The sequence below is a fragment of the Oncorhynchus gorbuscha genome, unplaced genomic scaffold (assembly GCF_021184085.1).
Source record: "Oncorhynchus gorbuscha isolate QuinsamMale2020 ecotype Even-year unplaced genomic scaffold, OgorEven_v1.0 Un_scaffold_1925, whole genome shotgun sequence".
NCBI lineage: Eukaryota > Metazoa > Chordata > Actinopteri > Salmoniformes > Salmonidae > Oncorhynchus > Oncorhynchus gorbuscha.
The window spans coordinates 21,827-38,611 of record NW_025746572.1 but is presented as its reverse complement, the minus strand read 5'-3'; the positions used below and the strand labels follow the sequence as shown (position 1 = coordinate 38,611).

The following is a 16,785-nucleotide window of genomic DNA, read 5'->3' as shown; positions in this document are numbered from 1 at the left end:
GTCACAGGGCTGTTGTTCAGCAGCTTTCCTGTGGTCAGTCACAGGGCTGTTGTTCAGCAGCTTTCCTGTGGTCAGTCACAGGGCTGTTGTTCAGCAGCTTTCCTGTGGTCAGTCACAGGGCTGTTGTTCAGCAGCTTTCCTGTGGTCAGTCACAGGGCTGTTGTTGTTCAGCAGCTTTCCTGTGGTCAGTCACAGGGCTGTTGTTCAGCAGCTTTCCTGTGGTCAGTCACAGGGCTGTTGTTCAGCAGCTTTCCTGTGGTCAGTCACAGGGCTGTTGTTGTTGTTCAGCAGCTGTTGTTTCCTGTGGTCAGTCACAGGGCTGTTGTTCAGCAGCTTTCCTGTGGTCAGTCACAGGGCTGTTGTTGTTCAGCAGCTTTCCTGTGGTCAGTCACAGGGCTGTTGTTCAGCAGCTTTCCTGTGGTCAGTCACAGGGCTGTTGTTGTTCAGCAGCTTTCCAGTTGGACTAAAATTATACTTTTTCTTTCTCACGTCTCTGTGCAGCTTTCTTCCATTGAAAAATCTATATTTTGGATATTTTGGAGCTGTGGAATTGTAGTCAGATTAAATATCTTTTAGAACTCTTAACAGTGTTCAGATTAAATATATTTTGAACTGATATTGTAGTGGGATTTAAATTCTATCATATGCATATTGCTATATTAAAGGAGCCTTGTTGCATCGTCGTGACTAACTGAATCTAATCTCTGTCTAGGACCAGAAATAGCAGGGCATTGTACAGTAGAAGAGTTGCAAACATACAATGTTTATCTCAGAGCAGGTACCATAGATTTACTAGGATGGGAATTCCCAGTCAAGTCAATGTCGTAACATGATTGGTTGACTTGTATTTCTACGGCTGGGCCATTTCAGTCGTTGGCTTGTCATGATGGAATCTACTGTCTTTCTAATACCTCAACACTGGTGTTTAGTTTCAGTCAAGTCTCCTTTCTGCAGCACCTGGGACTTGGAAAGGAAACATCCCTGTCCTTTTAACATGAGACTGAGTCTGAAGGGTTAAATCTGTTCAGCTTTGACCAAGATGCCCTGCAGTCAACAGACGGCACGTTCAGTCATTGTAGGTTCCCGGTTTCTGCAGGAGGACCCCCTGGTTCTGATGCTGCTGTATCTACAGGCTTTCCTGGTTTGTAATTTCAGTAGCCTGGTCCCAGATCTGTGTGTTGTCTGGTCCAACTTGACAAACAGCACAATAGCCTGGTCCCAGGTCTGTGTGTTGTCTGGTCCAACTTGACAAACAGCACAATAGCCTGGTCCCAGGTCTGTGTGTTGTCTGGTCCAATTTGACAAACAGCACAATAGCCTGGTCCCAGGTCTGTGTGTCTGGTCCAATTTGACAAACAGCACAATAGCCTGGTCCCAGGTCTGTGTGTTGTCTGGTCCAACTTGACAAACTGGCTCCATAGCCTGATACCTCCCATGATGGTCTGTGTGTTTCTGGTCAATTTACCCAATGGTTAAGGGCTCTGGGTCATTTATCCAATGGTTAAGGGCTCACTGGGTCATTTATGATGGTTAAGGGCTCACTGGGTCATTTACCCAATGGTTAAGGGCTCACTGGGTCATTTACCCAATGGTTAAGGGCTCACTGGGTCATTTATCCAATGGTTAAGGGCTCACTGGGTCATTTACCCAATGGTTAAGGGCTCACTGGGTCATTTACCCAATGGTTAAGGGCTCACTGGGTCATTTATCCAATGGTTAAGGGCTCACTGGGTCATTTACCCAATGGTTAAGGGCTCACTGGGTCATTTACCCAATGGTTAAGGGCTCACTGGGTCATTTACCCAATGGTTAAGGGCTCACTGGGTCATTTACCCAATGGTTAAGGGCTCACTGGGTCATTTACCCAATGGTTAAGGGCTCACTGGGTCATTTATCCAATGGTTAAGGGCTCACTGGGTCATTTATCCAATGGTTAAGGGCTCACTGGGTCATTTACCCAATGGTTAAGGGCTCACTGGGTCATTTATCCAATGGTTAAGGGCTCACTGGGTCATTTACCCAATGGTTAAGGGCTCACAATGTAATTGTACTTCTGTGTGATCATTTGGTTGGAGAAGTCAGTGAGGCACTTTACTGCAGACACTGTGGGCCTTCAGGAACTGGGTCTGCTTGGATAACTTGGTTGTGTTCCAGACCAGTGAACATTTATATGGGACGTAATGTTCCTTGGGCTCCAAATAGGCTTCTTTCTATTCCTTATGTCTTGTTTTTGTTTTGTTAATAGACAGAAATTGGTTTTATTTCTGGAAGCAAAAAGACACATGGATTTATAAGGTGCCTTGTCATCTTATACTTTATACTGGAAAAATGTGATTTGCATTTTTTTTATACAAACGAAACATATGTAATTCAAACACGATGCAAACGTTCACTAAGAACTTATTTGGCATTGGAGATACTTGCCGACAATGTGAAAATGTAACCAATCTCTTGTAATGAGAATGATGGTGGTTTTGGGCCCCAGGTCAGGGTTGTGTTCATTAGGCATCAAACAAGAAAACAAATTGAAACTGGGTTCAATCACTGAAACTGTTTCCAGCTGCAAAATATTTAAACCGTGATCGGATCCGTGCCCTAATAAACACTACCCAGGTTCCCCTATTGGCCCGATCACCCTGTCATCGACCTGAACCTCATATCACCAGCTTACATTGTCTTTTGTTTTCTTGTGAAGTCATAAGGATGTAATTCAGAGCACAGCCCCTGAAGTTTTAAACGTGAATGTTAAGATGGGTCCAAGCCACGGTTTGGGGGGATACTGCATCTTAACCTCAAGTCTAAATCAAGTGTGTGATGTGGTCCAGTTGGATGTAGCCTGAGTCCATCTGCTTGGGCTATTATGCCAACTCATTGTCATGCTAAATGTTTGGCTTGACTGACAGCAATGAAGTAGGCAAAAAGCACAAACAGACTGGCACTCAGGCTATTGTGGATGCCCGCCAGTTAAACTCAGGTTACGTAAAGACATCTACCTCTGCAGGTGAGAACTGTGAAAGCAGAGCTAGTTCATGTTCAGAAAGCTTTGGGCCCACATTCCCCTTTAAGATTGTGAAATGTTCTTATAGTCCTGTCTCTCACTTTTCAATAAACTATTTTGTAGTATTTCAAACTTGGTTGTCATTTTAATTTCCTAGTTTGCTCGATGTTTAAATTGGTCTTGTGAATGAAGTTAATTTCTAGGCAGTACACACACACAACCTTGCGTGGCTTCCCAGACTCCTTGCTCTGGCCAAACACTATGCCCACGGACGTTAGTTTTTCCGTCTGGCTCAGTAACTCCGACACATTCTGATTGGTCCAACCCATCGGTTCCTGGAACCAGAATACAAGTAAATTGGCATTTCGAGAAGTCGTCATTGGCTTTGATACTCAAATGGTCCAATCGCCGACTTTGAAGCCCCTGGAGTAATTTGTGGCGATGTCAGTCTGGAGAACAGCACAGTGGCGATGTCAGTCTGATATGTGGAGAACAGCACCGTGGCGATGTCAGTCTGTGGAGAACAGCACAGTGGCGATGTCAGTCTGTGGAGAACAGCACATGTCAGTCTGTGGAGAACAGCACAGTGGCGATGTCAGTCTGGAGAACAGCACAGTGGCGATGTCAGTCTGTGGAGAACAGCACAGTGGGCAGATGTCAGTCAGTCTGGAGAACAGCACAGTGGCGATGTCAGTCAGTGGAGAACTGATATGTGGAGCACAGTGGCGATGTCAGTCTGTGGAGAACAGCACAGTGGCGATGTCAGTCTGATATGTGGAGAACAGCACCGTGGCGATGTCAGTCTGTGGAGAACAGAACAGCAGTCTGGAGAACAGCACAGTGGCGATGTCAGTCTGATGTAGTCTGTGGACAGCACAGTGGCGATGTCAGTGGAGAACAGCACAGTGGAGATGTCAGTCTGATAGTGGAGAACAGCACAGTGGAGAACAGCACAGTGGCGATGTCAGTCTGGAGAACAGCACCGTGGCGATGTCAGTCTGTGGAGAACAGCAGTGGCGATGTCAGTCTGATATGTGGAGAACAGCACAGTGGCGATGTCAGTCTGATATGTGAAGAACAGCACAGTGGCGATGTCAGTCTGATATGTGGAGAACAGCACCGTGGCGATGTCAGCCTGATATGTGGAGAACAGCACAGTGGCGATGTCAGTCTGTGGCGAACAGCACCGTGGCGATGTCAGTCTGATATGTGGCGAACAGCACCGTGGCGCTGTCAGTCTGTGGCGAACAGCACCGTGGAATAATTCAGTTGGAGTCCGTAAATGGGTTACATTTTCTTAGGCGATTTATAGAAAACAGAAGAAACGCAATTAATTTTAAAAGTTACAAAAAGTACTTTATTGCAATTTATGCACAAAACAGAAATCCAAGGTTCAAAATGATTTAGTCACTTGCCTCGAAGTCAAAGCAGAAACGATACCAAAGGAAATCCTTATTTAGACAGGTGGAAAACAACCCCTGCTTTACCAAGTGCATTTGTTGAACTGTCCACCTGCTTGGTTCAGTGACATTCCACTCAGATGAGATTATCCTTTTATAAACAACTTCTATACACTTTGGACCAGTTTCTGGACAGAGTGCCTAGTCTTGGACTAAGAAGCACAGCCAATTGTGAATATCCATTGAACATGCTTTTAAGTTAAGAACTACGCTTAAATCTGTGTTCAGGAAACCAGCCCTTTGTACCTGTAAGGGCTGCTTGATCAATATACCAAACCAAATCCAGAAGAATGCTTCTATATGGGAAACAGAATGTCTGTCAGGTAGAGCTGGAGGCTACAATGTGAAATACTGTACAAGAGGAGAGAGATGCACCAGGAGGTGGTTGGTGGGTTGGACTGGGGTAAGGTGGGGTGGAGTAGGCGGTTACGACCCTTGACCCTCCAGCTCTGAAGCAGGGTGTCAGGCTCCTCATCATTATAGATGTTCTCAGCCTAGAGAAGGAAATTGTTACATCAATTAAAGGATTTACAATTACTCTAACTGATTAATAGGAGCAGACTTCTTGAATTAGCTTTAAACAAAAAATGTAGACAAAAGTTAGAAAACAACCAGGGTTAAGTTTTGTGAAAGTGCAGAAGCAAACGTGGTACTTCAACATTACTCACCATTTGCCAAACCTGCATGATGTTATCCTCGGAGACGGAGCAGATGACCCATGGCTCGTTGGGGTTCCATGTGAAATCAGAAATCTTCGCTGTGTGTCCTCCATGGATGAACTGACGAGATAAAACAAGTCCGCAGGATGAGCAATATGCCAAAATATAACCTCCCTATAGGCCACCTGTCCCATTGGCTACTCTCGCTGGTTATTTAAAAGCTCAGGGGTAGGGTTGCAAAACTGGCAACTTTCCCAGAAACGTCATGGTTTTCCCAGGATTCCTGGAATTCTGAAAGAACAGGCTGGAAATCCAGGGAATATTTGGGAAAGTTGACATTTCTACAACCCTACTAAGGAGATAAAGGTCATTGTGGATGATGGGTCTATCACTCACCAGGAGTTCTGGAGGTCCGTCCTCTGCATCTTCAGCAGACTGTTCCTCTCCAATTTTACTGGGGACCGACAAGACAAAACCATTTCAACATCATCCTATTAGACTACAGTGTTGATCACACACACACACACACCCCCCCAAGGGCGCTGAGCAAACGAACCAAAAATGCTAGTCCAGTCAACATGCCCTGTGGTCAGTCTTTACCTGAGATCCCATACGTTGAGCCTCCTATCTGTTCCACTGGAAGCCAGAATGGTTTCGTTGTGAGGGGACCATTGCACCTGCCAAAGAAGTCAGTAAAGCACTGTCAGTGCAATAAACTCCAGCTCAGCACAACGTCTACGAGGGACACCAACACTTGGAAAAAGAGATGGGAAATCAATGTGATCTACCCTGGGTTAAATAAAAATAGAAAGTGAATGGGACGCCAACCAAGCCTGGTAACTTATCCAGACTCTCAATCCTATTGGTTCAGAGGCATTGAGATGTTCACTATTTATGGAGTATTACCTGGAAGATTTCATCCTTGTGCGATTCAAACGAGTGGAGCTTCAGTTTGAGGTTACGCAGATCCCAGAGAGCAACAGTCTGTTACACAAAAAGGAGAAAGAAAACATTTAGTAACGTTAAATATATTAGAACGTATTCTTGGACTACCGCCCAGTAGGAAATACACTTCCTGGTCATGTGATTTGTGACCTGACCACTTTGACCAACACCATTGTGCACAAACTTTATTTAACTAGACAAGTCAGTTAAGAACAAATTCTTATTTTCAATGACAGCCTAGGAACAGTGGGTTAACTGCCTGTTCAGGGGCAGAACGACAGATTTGTACCTTGTCAGCTCGGGTTTGAACTTGCAATCTTCCGGTTACTAGTCTAACTACTAGGCTACGACACTCAAGCACTTGAGGTGAGACGGACGGACTGATTGTGTTTATCAAAGAAAATAATAATAAATAGGTACAGACCTTGTCTGCAGAGCCGGTGGCCAGGATGAACTCGCTGTAGGGGTTGAAGGACAGACAGTTGACCTCTGCAGTGTGGGCGTCCACTGCATGGCTGGGCTTGGACGTGTTGTTGGACCGTGTGTCCCAGCTGAGACAGATGTCAAAGGTTAATGACTTTTTCCCACTTGCCCCCCCCTTCCAGCATAGGGAACATCCCGCCACATCTATATCTATAGGCACAAGGACTGTTCATACCCCTCTTGTTGATGGAGAGAATTTCAGGTTTAAAGTTTATTTTGGCATGGGGTACAATTGAACATTTTGCCAGTTTTAAAGCCAATTGTTTTTCTATACACTTTGCGATGTTTAATGTGTATTCATGTGAAATGACTGACAAATTACAACAATCTATGGGCTAAAAACCTTAAAACATTAGCTGACATGGGCTAGTTGATCTGGACATTTCTGACAAGTTATAAATAGCTACGGTATTCAATGACTGGAATAGTGATGACTTCCCCATTTCAGAACTGCACCTTCTAGTATTACAACTATGACTGGAATAGTGATGGACTACCCAATTTCAGAACTGCACCTTCTAGTATTACAACAATGACTGGAATAGTGATGGACTAGTGATGACTACCCAAAAACTGCACCTTCTAGTATTACAACAATGACTGGAATAGTGATGGAATTTCAGAACTGCATAGGACTGGAATAGTAATACCCCATTTCAGAACTGCACCTTCTAGTATTACAACAATGACTGGAATAGTGATGGACTACCCCATTTCAGAACTGCACCTTCTAGAATTGGAATAGTGATGGACTACCCCATTTCAGAACTGCACCTTCTAGTATTACAACAATGACTGGAATAGTAAGACTACCCTAGTATTTGTGAACTGCACCTTCTAGTATTTTTCAAGAGTAAGTTTAAAGCCATTCTGAGTTCCTTATAAATAAAAACTGAATTAAGGGAAAGACCGTTAAGAGAATCAGATCCTTCCACCCAGTTTTCAAATCACTTTTCCTTTCAGAGATCTTCTTGTGTGGAAAGTTTAAAGCAACACACTGTACATAAAACACACTGGATGTTATGATTAGTTACAACTTGAAAGTATCAGATTGTGTAAAAATACATTGAGAGTAGAAAAATTATAAACAGAGAAGGCTCACTCACATCATCAGTTTCTGGTCAAGCCGGCCACAGAGCCAAACAGTGATTCGTGGAGCAGGTGCCAGGACACGTCCTCCACCACTGCAGTGTGGCCGGTGAAGATGGTCTTAGCATCCACTATCTTCCCTCTCCTTAGGACCAGCACCGATGTCCCACAGGCAGATCGTCTGGAGATTAAACATGTCAGTGCACTTCTTAACAACACAATATATAGTAGTTCATATAGCATTTGTCTAGATCTAATGAGTTTGCTTAATAACAATGCAAAACGCTTTCATTTTCAGTGAAAAACCACAATCTAGCTTGAAATGATTAAAAACGCACAGGGGAAAATGTTGTGCTGACGGAGTGTAGAGAGAGACACTTACGTGGTCATCAGAAGCACTGAGCAGGTTGCCACTGAGGTTGGGGTTCCAGGACAGGCCGTAGCCCTCCTTCTGGTGGCCCGCAGGCGCAGGTCTGGGCTGCACTCACCACTGGGGTCTATGAGAGGGAGAGACAAGATGGTAGAAAAATGTTAAGACCAGAAAAGGGTCAAATGCATATCAAGTTACTACTTTCAGGAACCGGATTTATGTTTTCCTGGTCAGATGGAATCGTTCCAAAAGTGCAGACTCAAACATTTGAATCACGTCCAATAGCATTTTGATTTGTTTTAAAGAGCAGTGATCTATTTACCAGATGTGTATTGTCTTACCTGGTTTGGAAGGGTGCTTGGTGTAGTCAAAGACCAGTACGTCTGAGGTGGGGGTCTTGGTAGCAATGATGCAGGGGTTCTGAGGCATGTACCTGGCCCGGTTCACTTCACCCTCGTGGTTTATCTTGATCTCAATCTCTATCTTTCCACTCACGGATCCAAAACCTCCAAATTCTGAGGAAGAAATACTGCATGTTCAGCATATTTTCTCAAGAGAAATGTTCACTGTGCCGGTAACATCTTGACTTATAATATGCATATAAGGCCAGATTCCCAGACACAAAAAACACAATGGAAAATGTCTATTAAATCCGGGACTAGGCTTAATGTGTCCGGGAGACCATCCTACGATGAACATACCTGCTCCTTTTTCACTGTCGTAGTGGGAAGCGTCAAACTGGGCCATCGTTGGGGACCTGTACGCTGGCGATCACCAGGTGATTCTGCTCATCTGACGTGTGAGTTCCAGTACCAGTCTGTGGACCGCATAGTCCTTTCCATCCGGCCTGCACAGAGAGACACATTAAATACAGTCCTTGTGTGTGTGTCTGGAATGGCACACTATTTCCCTCTAGAGTGCACTACTTTTGACAAGAGACCTATAGTCAAAAGTAGTGCACTGCTATGTCAGAAGACACCACATGGCAAAATAACATGCTTTTCTAGACTAAACTAGAATGGCTGACAAAGAAGGCCAGGTTGGTAGAGAAAACAATACAATGTTCAGTATATTAGGTAGGTCAGCACACAGTTTTATGTTGAGCGCAACAAGAGAACAGAAATGGTGACGTAGCATTGGCTACTGTACCTGCTGACGTCAGGTAGCCACTGCACAGTGAGACTGGGCCACTCCAGCGCGTGGGTCATCACCAGGTCATAGAGGAAAGGAGTATTCTTCTTCCAGATTTTGTATTCTTCATTGATCACACGCTCCTCAACTGCATCGTCGTACACTAGAACAGTAAAAGAAGCATCACTTACATAAGACTACAATGGACAGTTACTAATAAGGCTAGTGTAACGTTGGGATTTACTGCATTCCTGTACCCTCGGGCCAGTTGTGCCTCATTTGCATGTTACACAAGCAAGCAGGCGGACTGTCAATGTGAGCTAGATAGTTTATCTTGCTAAATAAATCTATTAGTTAGCCATCTAAATTCTCAACTTATGGAGCACAGATAGTAAACCCAGGCCGAACGTATGCAGCCTGTACTGGTTAGCATAGCTAGCTAACAGACCGCACTTTTCATTTGGCTATGCATCCAGCCGCGCACACAAAGCATGCATGAAATGAACCGAGCCCACCAATTCCTACCTTCTTTATCCGCCATGTTTGGGTTTTAGGGGATCCTGCAATTGTAGGTCACCCGTGGGTTTGCCCGAAAGCAAGGTAACTAGGTAGCTATTCTATATTATTCGCAAAGGCCAAAACACAGCGGAATTTGTTGACCACTCAAAATCCTCTTTCTTTTATGCGCGCATCCGAGGATGGAGAGCACAGCGCATGCGTTCTCACAACATCGTAGTAACGGCGCGTGCGCAGACATGACCAGGAAGTGATTTATCATCGAACAATCTAAAAATTAATTCGTTCGCTGAACATTTTCGAAGAGAAATGTAAAAGTTTATGGCAACAGTACAACGGAACGATTCATACGGTGCAAGTAATTTTCGTTGTTTGAAACGATTTTGACAAACATTTCAAACGAAGAGGAACATTTTCAACTTTGACCCTGACGAATTGAATGAGTTTTCTGCAAAATGGCAGCATCAATACCTTCTGCGGTGTCAGCACCCTCATTGGGGTATGTTAAGATAATTGGCGTTAATCTGATGTTGTTATGTCATGTAAATTTAATTGATATGCATGGTGGTGCCAAAGAATCACACCGTAGTGCTGTAAATGATCTAGTTATGGTAGTCAAGTAGATAACTAACGTTAGCAAGCTCGCAGTGACTGTGTTGACAAACACTGACTAGATAGTAACTTAGACAACCCATGCCTTGTTATATTTTCCCACAGTCAAAAACGCAGGGCATCTTTGAAGAAGAAAGAAAGAAGAAAACGAAAACGCCAAGCCCTCGCCAAAGCCCAAATCAGAGAATCTGGTGGTATGTCACAGTGGATATATTTGAAAATCCTACATGGTATTCTCTCTACTACTAGCCAGTTGTTTATAATTCCCGACGGGGACTATGTATTCTGAATGTCTAACCATCCACTGACGAGCTCTAATTCATCTCCCTAAACACTTAGAAAATGGAGATGATTCTCCACCAGAACAAGATGATGATGAAGAGGAAAGGAAGGCTGAGGAAGAAAGGTAGCAAATATTTCTACAGTTTTAAGTTGATGAGCAATGGCACTTTTCAGTGTCTGTAATATTGTTCCATGTGTCCTGTATTAAAAAATTGTAAGACTCCAATCAACTGTTTCTCTGCTACCGCACGGCAAGCGGTACTGTAGCGCCAAGTCCGGGACCTAAAGGCTGAACAACCAATCAAATACCCCCCTCCATCTGTTTTTACACTGCTGCTACTCACTGTTTATTATCCATGCATAGTCACTTTTACAAATGACCTGGACTAACCTGTACCCCACACATTGACTCGGTACTGGTATCCCCTGTGTATAGCCTCGTTATGTAAATCTATTGTTATGTTTTGATAGTTAAAAAACAAAGAATTATTGTACTGCATTGTTGGTTAAGGGCTTGTAAGTTAGCATTTTACGGTAACCTGTTGTGTTCGGCGCATGTGACAAATAAAATGTGTTTTTGATTCAGACGGCGCCCAGATCAGGAGTGGCTGGAGAGGGAGAGGCTGGCCCAGCAGGAATTCAGACTCCGGTGGGAGAGGGAAGACGCTGCAAGGAAGAGACAGGAGGAAGAGGAGGTACAGAACTGTCACAATGTAGAATGGCACCCTATTCCCTAAGTTTAACCAGAACTCGTGGCCAAATGAAGTGCCCCCCCCCATGCTTCACTGAAATAATGTGTGTAACCGCTTTCCATGTCTGCAGGCGAGGATAAAGCAGGAATGGGAGGCCCAGCAGAGGAGAGAGGAAGAGGAGAAGGAGCAGAAGAAACAGGAGAAGAGAGACAGAGAGGTGAAACGTGCACCAGGAGGATAAACGCACAATGGAAGAGCTACATATCCTCTTCCTTTTTGTATTTTGGTCACACAATGGTTTTAACATAAGAAATATTACACAGTAACGTGTCTTTTGTGTGAGAAAGAAGTGTTTTTGCCTCAGACATCCACTTTTATCCACGTGTTTTTCCTTAACTGTGATACACGCAAAGACCTTAACTAAGATACACACAAAGAGGGACACTCCTACAGGTCTGTGCTGCCATGGGACAAGGATGTATCTTTTTATCTGTGGATTTGTTTCCTCATGTCTTCTGGTTATTTCATACTGCTCAGGGACAAAATACACACACACACACACCTTTGCAGTTCTTATGTCTAGTGTCTTTGTACAAAGGCATATTTTGTGGTTTCGCTTTCAACCGCTGGTAAGAGATTCTTGACTTGCAGTAACAGACATCCAGATATGCCACTGCAGGTTTTCACCAGCCCATCCTATGTTTGCACCATTTATAGGAAGCTGTACAGAAAATGTTGGACCAGGCTGAGAGTCAGGTAGGAAAATCACAAACCAACTTGATGTTTGGAAAGGAGTCTTGACCGTCTTTGATGGAACATTTTTCTGTAAAGCAGCTAGGTGCAATTATTACAGAAACAAACCTATTCTACTTCCTGTTTTGCGTGTAGCTGGAGAATGGGGGTCCCTGGAGAAACCCTGAGGCCCAGATTTCGGCACGGAGCAAGACCGGCTAACTGTCCCTTCTTCCTCAAAACTGGAGCCTGCCGCTTCGGCGACAGGTTGGTAATGGTTCTAAATAGGAACACATTTCATTTTTTTATTATGATTTTATAATTATAATTTTTTTATTTGTATTTTTATCATTATAATTTATTTTTTATTTTTATAATTATAATTTATTTCTTATTTGTATATTTATAATTTTTTGTTTTTAATATTATTACTATAATTATTTGTATTATTATTTTTAGCTAGGATAGTCCAACACCTTTTTCCAGGAGTTCTGGGGAAGTGCATTCTTGTTAATTTTCCTAAATGAGGCTCATCTTTCAGAATACTGCATAGCACAGTCATTTGTATACCATATTTTCTTTATATTAGCGTTTAACTATGAAATCTTCTGCTCACCTGATTGGTCAGGTGCTCGTAAGCATGTCCACCCCAGCCTCCCTACTCTGATGATCCGGGGGATGTTTGCGACTTTTCGGGATGGACCAGAGGTCACGGGACGACTCGATACAGACGCCTGTCTGGAGCACAGCGAGAGGAGGTACAACAGCAGTTTGTGGATTTCTACGAGGATGTACTTCTGAGTTCAGGACTGCTGGCAAGGTGGTGCAGTTTAAGGTGAATATGATGTTTGTCTTGCTGGACTAGAAGGAGTGATTCAATGGAAAGGAGACCTATCCACTCTTGAGGGCAATGAATCAAACTCTCTCTCGTTTTGTTCTGTCTTCAGGTCAGCTGCAACTTTGAGCCACATTTGAGAGGAAATGTTTATGTCCAGTTTGACACGTAAGTAAACTAAGCAGCTTATAAAAATGGTCTGATAGGTTTTGTAGGCGAAGAAACAACGGTGTTTCTCAATTTTGAGTAATCAAGTAGTGTATCGGTCTATTTTTCTCTTTGCTGTCTGTGTCTTTAGAGAGGAGCAGTGCAGAGAGGCCTTCGTGATGTTCAATGGAAGATGGTACGCTGGTAAACAGCTCCAGTGTGAGTTCTCTCCTGTCACCAGATGGAAGACTGCTATATGTGGTGAGTGAATGGAGCACAAAAGTACAACTGAGAACCACAATACACCTACCTACACGGATGTGTACAGAATCATGCTAGTCATAAGTTGTGTATATCATTAAGACCCTGGTATTTGTTTGATTGCCGTGATCCTCCACAGGTTTGTTCGACCGACAGAAGTGTCCGAAAGGAAAGCACTGCAACTTTCTGCACGTGTACCGTAACCCTGGAAATGAGTTCTGGGAGGCGGACAGGGACCTGCACATGTCCCCCGACCGGGGAGGAGGAGGTACCGGGTCTTTCGCTGGGGGCCGGTTCTCTGAGAGAAGTAACCGCTCCTCGTGGACCGAGAGGTCACAGAGCCGACGGGGGGAGAGGAGCAGGAGGAGTAGGAGCAGGGAGAGCAGAATAGCCCAAAGGAGAGATAGTCTTCAGAGTGACAGGTCTTGGACCAGTCGTAGCAGCACAAGACCCAGGTCGAGGAGTAGGGACAGAGACCGGCGGGATGGGAGCAGAGATAGGAGGGACAGAGACCGGCGGGATGGGAGCAGAGATGGGAGGGACAGAGGCAGGAGCAGGGACAGAGATGGGAGGGACAGAGGCAGGAGCAGGGACAGAGATGGGAGGGACAGAGGCAGGAGCAGGGGAGACCGGCAGGATGGGAGCAGAGACCGAGATGGGGGCAAGAGAGAGGGGTGGAGGGGTTCACCCACAGAGGCTAGTAGGGGGAGATCCAGATCAGCCAGCCTGGGGAGTCCTCAAGAGGAAGAGACAGGGGAGCAGGAGCCCTGGAGAGTCCTCTAAGAGGAAGAGACTTGGGAGCAGGAGCCCTGGAGAGGCCTCTAAGAGGAAGAGACAGGGGAGCAGGAGCCCTGGAGAGGCCTCTAAGAGGAAGAGACTTGGGAGCAGGAGCCCTGGAGAGGCCTCTAAGAGGAAGAGACAGGGGAGCAGGAGCCCTGGAGAGGCCTCTAAGAGGAAGAGACAGGGGAGCAGGAGCCCTGGGAAAACATCCCAAAAGACAAGCAGCCAGCCAACGACAGCAGCGACACAGCTCCATCACGCCACAAACACTCCAAAAAAGGAAAAAGAAGAAGAGCAAGAGGAGGAAACCCAAGAGGGACAAAAAGAGCCAGTCGGCTGGGGGTCAGAGTTCATCTGCAGAGTCAGGGAAGGAGTCTTGGGACGAGGAGAAACCCTCTCCAAACCTTGTAGACAGCAGTACACGGACTCCTCATGAGGTAGACAACACTACCCAGGAGACTGTGGATGTAGACAACACGACCCAGGAGACTGTGGATGTAGACAACACTACCCAGGAGACTGCTAGGGTAAATACCATACTTAGTCTCATGTTGTCTGAGTCTCTTGTGAATGCCAATGCAGTCACTTCAGACATACAGACCCAGGTCAAGGAGGAGCCTGAGGATCCCTGTCCACCTATTGTCCCCTCTCCTAGCCCTGGGGATGTGGACATCGCTCAGCCTCCTGGGGCCACTGACAACAGTACTCCTGAGGCAAACACACTCTCCCCAGACCTCCATAGTATCTTCCTCAAGCGGGAGTATCCCTCTACCCAGTGTGCCTGAAGAGGAATGTGAACAGGATGGACCTGAGACGCTGCCTGATTCCCCTGACTGCTATGACCCATAGCAGAATGAAATGTGTTCTGTATGGGCCATAGCAGAATGAAATGTGTTCTGTATGGGCGTCACCATGACTGCTATGACCCATGTATGTTCTGTATGGACGTCACCATGACTGCTATGACCCATAGCAGAATGACATGTGTTCTGTATGGGCGTCACCATGACTGCTATGACCCATAGCAGAATGACATGTGTTCTGTATGGGCGTCACCATGACTGCTATGACCCATAGCAGAATGACATGTGTTCTGTATGGGCGTCATCATGACTGCTATGACCCATAGCAGAATGACTGTTCTCACCATGACTGCTATGACCCATAGCAGAATGACATGTGTTCTGTATGGACGTCACCATGACTGCTATGACCCATAGCAGAATGACATGTGTTCTGTATGGACGTCACCATGACTGCTATGACCCATAGCAGAATGACATGTGTTCTGTATGGACGTCACCATGACTGCTATGACCCATAGCAGAATGACATGTGTTCTGTATGGACGTCACCATGACTGCTATGACCCATAGCAGAATGACATGTGTTCTGTATGGACGTCACCATGACTGCTATGACCCATAGCAGAATGAAATGTGTTCTGTATGGACGTCACCATGACTGCTATGACCCCATAGCAGAATGACATGTGTTCTGTATGGACGTCACCATGACTGCTATGACCCATAGCAGAATGACATGTGTTCTGTATGGACGTCACCATGACTGCTATGACCCATAGCAGAATGACATGTGTTCTGTATGGACGTCACCATGACTACTATGGGCATTTTGAAGTGTACACTGTTTATGCATTGACTGTTTTAAATCTTCACCAATGCACTGCTCAACCTAGCTTTACAAATGTTAGTTTGTTCCAAATGTAAAGATGTGACTATTAAATGTTTTTTATACAGTATGTGTATTTTTATTGAAAAGTAACTCGTGAGCATTTGCTCTTTGACCTACAATTGAACCTTGTTTCTTCCACACACTTTACATTTTCTGTGAAAAAAAGGCCAGGCAAAACAACCGTTCTGCTAATCCATAGACATATTGTTTTAATGATTTACAGTATGAGAGAACTGAAGTAGTGACAGTTGTCTGTGTAAAATAAAATGCAATACTTTGAAATGATTCATAATGTACACAGGAGCAAGACATGGTGCCCTATTCCTATTTAGTGCACTTCTTCATAGGCTCTGGCCAAAAGTAGTGCACTATGTAGGGAATAGGGTGCCATTTGGGATATCACCACAGTTAAAGAGCAAATACAGTACAAGCTGAAAGAGAACATTAAATGTCCTCACAGGACACCATTCTGGTCATTGGTGAAGGAGCAGTCTGTACGGTAGACAGGGAATTGCAACAGGTTTAGGCTTCTTTAACCAATGGTTTTTGTAAACAATTCAATAACTGGTAATTCAATAATGTCCGTGTGCACTAATTCAATAACTGGTCATGTCCGTGTGCACTAAGCACAGGCAGTGATATAGTGGGAGTACCTCATGATTTGTGCTTCAATTGTCACAACCTTCCTCAATAACAAGTAGCCTGTTATGATTCAAACAGAATATTCCAGTTTCACGATCACTTCATGAACAGAATTCAGGTCAGAACCAGGCTACGAATCAAGTGCCCTAAATGCATTTTCATTGACAGTTAAAACATTGTGTGATGAAGACAAGTTCGATTAGTAACAGAATCCCTTTTTGTTCATTTTCACTAGTGTTACTCTTCCCTTGCCTTATAAAGCATGCAGAGTGGGAGGAGTTACTCTTCCCTTGCCTTATAAAGCATGCAGAGTGGGAGGAGTTACTCTTCCTTGCCTTATAAAGCATGCAGAGTGGGCGGAGTTACTCTTCCCTTGCCTTTTAAAGCATGCAGAGTGGGCGGAGTTACTCTTCCCTTGCCTTATAAAGCATGCAGAGTGGGCGGAGTCACTCTTCC

At 44.7% G+C, this 16,785-nt stretch overlaps 2 pseudogenes; one reads left to right on the top strand and one right to left on the bottom strand.

Moving 5' to 3' along the window:
• Window positions 1-4,328: 4,328 nt before the first annotated feature.
• Window positions 4,329-9,780, bottom strand: LOC124024558 (annotated as a pseudogene).
• A 297-nt stretch (window positions 9,781-10,077) lies between these two features.
• On the top strand, window positions 10,078-14,777 carry LOC124024560 (annotated as a pseudogene).
• Window positions 14,778-16,785: the final 2,008 nt, after the last annotated feature.